The sequence below is a fragment of the Scyliorhinus canicula genome, chromosome 12 (assembly GCF_902713615.1).
Source record: "Scyliorhinus canicula chromosome 12, sScyCan1.1, whole genome shotgun sequence".
NCBI lineage: Eukaryota > Metazoa > Chordata > Chondrichthyes > Carcharhiniformes > Scyliorhinidae > Scyliorhinus > Scyliorhinus canicula.
Window position 1 is genome coordinate 159,779,489 of NC_052157.1, and position 6,952 is coordinate 159,786,440.

The following is a 6,952-nucleotide window of genomic DNA, read 5'->3' on the forward strand; positions in this document are numbered from 1 at the left end:
AGGGTGGGGGCGCTGGGGGGGGGGGGTGCAGGTGCTGGGTGGGGGAGGGGGTTGGGGTGCGGGTGCTGGGTGGGGGTGGGGAGCGACTCGACTTCAAACACAAATGCTAATGCAAAGGTCAACTTTCATCGGTGACCCCAGACATTGAGCCCAGACAGTAAGGGACATGGCGCTCAACTGTGTTCTAATTTGTTCTACACTCACTCACACACACGCTCATACACACATTCGCTCGCTTACTCACGCACTTACACACACACTCACACACACACACACATTCACTCGCTCACTCACACACTCACACACACACTCATTCACACACACAGATTCACTCGCTCACACACACACAGTCATACAGAATCACATGCTCACTCACATCTGCAAACTTATACACACACACTCACTGACACAGTCATTCACACTCAATCACACAGACATATACTCACTCACACACACACTCATACACACATTCGCTCGCTTACTCACACACTTGCACACTCACTCACACACACACACATTCACTCGCTCACACACACATTCGCTCGCTTACTCACACACTTACACACACACACACACACTCATTCACACACACAGATTCACTCGCTCACACACACACAGTCATACAGAATCACATGCTCACTCATCTGCAAACTTAGACACACACACTCACTGACACAGTCATTCACACTCAATCACACAGACATATACTCACTCACACACACACTCAGTCTCATTCAGTCACACTCTCACTCACACACTCGCTAACACACACTCACTCACACACACATTCACTTGCACACACCCGTGACTCCACAGCTATGGAGTTGACTCTGAAATGGCCGAGCGAGCTACTCCGTTGTATTCAACCGCTACGAAAACACAAAAAAGGGATGGAACTGGACGGACCACCCGGCATCGACCCAGGCGTTGGAAATGACAACGGCAAACCCAGCCCTGTCGCCCTGCAAAATCATCCTTACTTGGTTTGTGTCAAAGCTGGGAGAGCTGTTTCACAGGCTAGTCAAGCAACAGGCTGACACAGTCACACTTACAGAATCATACCTTACAGACAATGTCCCAGACACCCCTATCACCATTCCTGGGTATGTCCTGTCTCACTGGCAGGGCAGACCTGGCAGAGCGGGCGGCACAGTGGGATATAGTCAGGAGGGAGTTGCCCTGGGAATTCTCAACATCAACTCCGGACCCCATGAAGTCTCCTGGCTTCAGGTTAAACATGGGCAAGGAAATCTGCTGCTGATTACCACGTACCGGCCACCATCAGCTGATGAATCGGTGCTCCTCCATGTTGAACACCACTTGGAGGAAACACTGAGGGTGACAAGGACGCACTCTGGGGAGTGGCTCGGTAGTACCACTACAGACTAAGCTGGCTGGATCCTAAAGGACATAACTGCAAGACTGGGACTGATCAGATGGTGAGGGAAGTAACTAGACCTCATCCTCATCAACCTGCCTGCTGCAGATGCATCTGTCCATGACAGTATTGACGTGGAGATGCCAGCGTTGGACTATGGGTGGACACAGTAAGAAGGCATACGACACCGGCTCCTTCATCATGTAAGTGAAGGAACTACGCTCTGAAAGCTAGTGATTCAAAACAAACCTGTTGGTCTTTAACCTGGTGTTGTAAGACGTCTTACTGTGCAGTATTGGTAGGAGCGACCACCACACAGTCCATGGGGAGACAAAATTCCATATTCACATTGAGGGTACCCTCCATCGTGTTGTGTGGCAAACCACTGTGCTAAATGAGATAAACTTCGAACAGATCTCGCAACTCAAGACTAGGCATCCACGAGGCGCTGTGGGCCATCAGCGGCAGCATTGTATTCAACCACAATCTGGCCTCATGGCATATCCCCCACTCTACCATTACCACCAAGCCAGGGATCAACCCTGGTTCAATGGAGAGTGCAGGAGAGCCAGGCCAGGAGCAACACCAGGCAGACTGAAAAAAGGGGTGTCAACCTGGTGAAGCTACAACACAGGACTACTTGTGCGCCAATCAGCATAAGCAGGGGCCTCACGGTAGCATGGTGGTTAGCATCAATGCTTCACAGCTCCAGGGTCCCAGGTTCGATTCCCGGCTGGGTCACTGTCTGTGTGGAGTCTGCACGTTCTCCCCGTGTGTGCGTGGGTTTCCTCCGGGTGCTCCGGTTTCCTCCCACAGTCCAAAGATGTGCAGGTTAGGTGGATTGGCCATGCTAAATTGCCCGTAGTGTAAGGTTAATGGGGGGATTGTTGGGTTACGGGTATACGGGTTACGTGGGTTTAAGTAGGGTGATCATTGCTCGGCACAACATCGAGGGCCGAAGGGCCTGTTCTGTGCTGTACTGTTCTATGTTCTAAGTAGCAAGTAACAGAGCTGAGTGAACGCATCTGATCTAAACTCTGCAGTCCTCCCACATCCAGCCGTGAATGGTGGTGGACAATTAAACAACTCACTGGAGGATTTTCCACAATTATTCCCATCCTCAATGATGAAGGAGCCCAGCACATCTGTGCTGAGGCATTTGCAACAATCTTCAGCCAGAAGTACCGAGTGGATGACCCATCTCAGTCTCCTCTGGAACTCCCCAGCATCACAGGTGCCAGTCTTCAGCCAATACGATTCACTCCATGTAACATCAAGAACCATCTGAAGGCACTGTCTACTGCAAAGGCTCTGGGCCCTGACAATATTCTGGCAATAGTACCGAAGATTTGTGCTCCAGAACTTGCCGCACTTCTAGCCAAGCTGTTCCAGTACAGCTACAACACTGGCATCTACCCGGCAATGTGGAAAACTGCCCAGGTGTGAACTATAAACAAAAAACAGAACAAATCCAACCCATCAAATTATCGCCGTATTAGTCTACTCTCCATCATCAGGAAAGTGATGGAAGGGGTCATCAACAGTGCTATCAAGCGGCACTTACTCAGCAATAACCTGCTCACTGACACACAGTTTGGGTTCCACCAGGGTCACTCAGCTCCTGACCTCATTACAGCCTTGGTTCAAACATGGATGAAAGAGCTGAAAGCCTGATGTGAAGTGAGAGTCATGAAGACAGCATTTGATCAAGGAGCCCTAGCAAAACTGGAGTCAATGGGAATCAGGGGGAAAACTCTCTGCTGCTGGAGTCATACCCGGCACAAAGGAAGATGGTTGTGATGTTTGGAGTCAATCATCTCAGACCTGGGATATCACTGCAGGAGCTCCTCAGGGTAGTGTCCTAGGTCCAACCATCTTCAGCTGCTTCATCAATGACCTCCCTTCCATCATAAAGTCAGAGGTGGGGATGTTCACATTCAGCACCATTCACAACTCCGCAGATAATGAAGCAGTCCATGTCCAAATGCAGCAAGACCTGGACAATATCCAGGCTTGGGCTGACAAGTGGTAAGTTACATTTGTGCCACAGAAGTGCCAGGCAATAACCATCTCCTACAAGAGAGGATCTAATCATCGCCCCATGACATTTAATGGCATTACCATCACTGAATCCCCCATAATCAACATTCTGGGGTTACCATCAGAAACTGAACTGGACTAGCCACATTAATACTATGGCTACCAGAGCAGGTCAAAGGCTAGGAATCCTACGGCGAGTAACTCACCTCCTGACCCCTCAGAGCCTGTCCACCATCTACAAGGCACAAATCAGGAGTGTAATGGAATACTTTCCACTTGCCTGGATGGGTGTAGCTCCAACAACACTCGAGAAGCTGGACACCATCCAGGACAAAGCAACCCGCTTGATTGCTCCCCTTCCACAAACATTCAAACTAGCCATCACTGACGCACAGTGTCAGCCGTGTGTACCATCTACAAGATGGTTGTAGGGGCTGGTTTAGCACAGTGGGCTAACCAGCTGGCTTGTAATGCAGAACAAGACTAGCAGCGCGGGTTCAATTCCCGTACCGGCCTCCCTGAACAGGCACCGGAATGTGGCGACTAGGGGCTTTTCACAGTAACTTCATTGAAGCCTACTCGTGACAATAAGTGATTATTATTATTAAGATTCACTGCAGTAACTCACCAAGGTTCCTTCCAACCCACAACTACTACCATCCAGACGGACAGGAGCAGCAGATACCTGGGAACCCCACCACCTGGAGGTTCCCCTCCAAGTCACTCACCACCCTGACTGGGAAATATATCGCCATTCCTTCACTGTCGCTGGGTCAAAATCACATTCATACAGACACACACTCACACTCATACACACACACACACTCACATTCATACAGACACACTCACACACACACTCACATTCATACACACACACTCACTCAGACACACACTCACTCAGACACACACAAACTCACTCACTTACACTCACACACATTCATACACACACACTCACATTCATACACACACACTCACACACTCACATTCATACAGACACTCACACACACTCACATTCATACAGACACACACACACTCACATTCATACAGACACACACACTCACATTCATACACACACACACACACACATTCACACACACACACACTTACTCAGACACACACAAACTCACTCACTTACACTCACACACATTCATACACACACACACTCATTCATACACACACACAGTCACATTCATACACACACTCACACACACTCACATTAATACACACACTCACATTCATACACACACACTCACATGCATACACACACACACTCACATTCATACATACACACACTCACACACACCTCACATTAATACACACACACACACTCACATTAATACACACACTCACATTCATACACACACACTCAAATTCATACACACACACACACACTCACACTCATGCACACACACACTCATACACACAAACTCACTCACTTACTCACACACACACACTCATTAATACACACACTCACATTAATACACACACTCACACTCATACACACACACTCACATTCATACACACACACACACATTCATACACATACACACACACACTCACTCACTTACACTCACACAAACTCACTCACTTACACTCACTCACTCACATTGACACACTCACACACAAACTAACATAAGCACACATACTTACACATGTTCATTGACACACGCATGTGCACGCACACATGCACACACCAAACACATGCAGGTAAGGTAAATCTGCCATAGTCCCAGATGCCCATAGGCTGCTTTCCCCTTTGAGGGGAGGAGCTGACTGGTGGTGAATTAACCTGAGGCTCAGCACACCTCAGGCACGGGGCAAGGTTCAGATGGGGGGGCCTTCATGAATAACCTTTCACACATACAAACACGCACTCTCTCACACACACACACACTGATTCTCACACAATCTCTTACACACACACATTCTCTCACACACTCACACATGTACTCTCACTACACACATACTTACATTCTCACGCATACACAATTACCCATTCACACACCTACAGCCATAAATAAAACTCTCAAGTATACACTTGCTCATTTACACTCACACATCCATGCACACTCGTACACACTCACTCTCCAACAGGGCTCACTGAATCGAGATCAGGAGCTGGGAGCTCAAAGACCAACTTTCTCTCAAACTGTAAGCGCCAAAGTTTGATTGTACCATACTAAACCCTGAACCAACTCTGACCACTTAACATAAGAACATAAGAACTAGGAGCAGGAGTAGGCCATCTCACCCCTCGAGCCTGCTCCGCCATTCAATGAGATCATGGCTGATCTTTTGTGGACTCAGCTCCACTTTCCGGCCCGAACACCATAACCCTTAATCCCTTTATTCTTCAAAAAACTATCTATCTTTACCTTAAAAACATGTAATGAAGGAGCCTCAACTGCTTCACTGGGCAAGGAATTCCATAGATTCACAACCCTTTGGGTGAAGAAGTTCCCCCTAAACTCAGTCCTAAATCTACTTCCCCTTTTTTGAGGCTATGTCCCCTAGTTCTGCTTTCACCTGCCAGTGGAAACAACCTGCCCGCATCTATCCTATCTATTTCCTTCATAATTTTAAATGTTTCTATAAGATCCCCCCATATCCTTCTAAATTCCAAAGAGTACAGTCCCAGTCTACTCAACCTCTCCTCATAATCCAACCCCTTCAGCTCTGGGATTAACCTAGTGAATCTCCTCTGCACACCCTCCAGTGCCACTATGTCCTTTCTCAAGTAAGGAGACCAAAACTGAACATAATACCCCAGGTGTGGCCGCACTAACACCTTATACAATTGCAACATAACCTCCCTAGTCTTAAACTCCATTCCTCTAGCAATGAAGGACAAAATTCCATTTGCCTTCTTAATCACCTGTTGCACCTGTAAACCAACTTTCTGTGACTCATGCACTAGCACACCCAGGTCTCTCTGCACAGCAGCATGCTTTAATATTTTATCGTTTAAATAATAATCCCGTTTGCTGTTATTCCTACCAAAATGGATAACCTCACATTTGTCAACATTGTATTCCATCTGCCAGACCCTAGCCCATTCACTTAACCTATCCAAATCCCTCCACAGACTTCCAGTATCCTCTGCACTTTTCGCTTTACCACTCATCTTAGTGTCATCTGCAAACTTGGACACATTGCCCTTGGTCCCCAACTCCAAATCATCTATGTAAATTGTGAAAAATTGTGGGCCCAACACGGATCCCTGAGGGACACCACTAACTACTGATTGCCAACCAGAGAAACACCCATTAATCCCCACTCTTTGCTTTCTATTAATTAACCAATAGTCCAGACATGCTACTACTTTACACTTAATGCCATGCATCTTATGCAGCAACCTTTTGTGTGGCACCTTGTCAAAGGCTTTCTGGAAATCCAGATATACCACATCCATTGACTCCCCGTTATCTACTGCACTGGTAATGTCCTCCAAAAATTCCACTAAATTAGTTAGGCACGACCTGCCCTTTATGAACCCATGCTGTGTCTGCCCAATGGGACAATTTCTATCCAGAT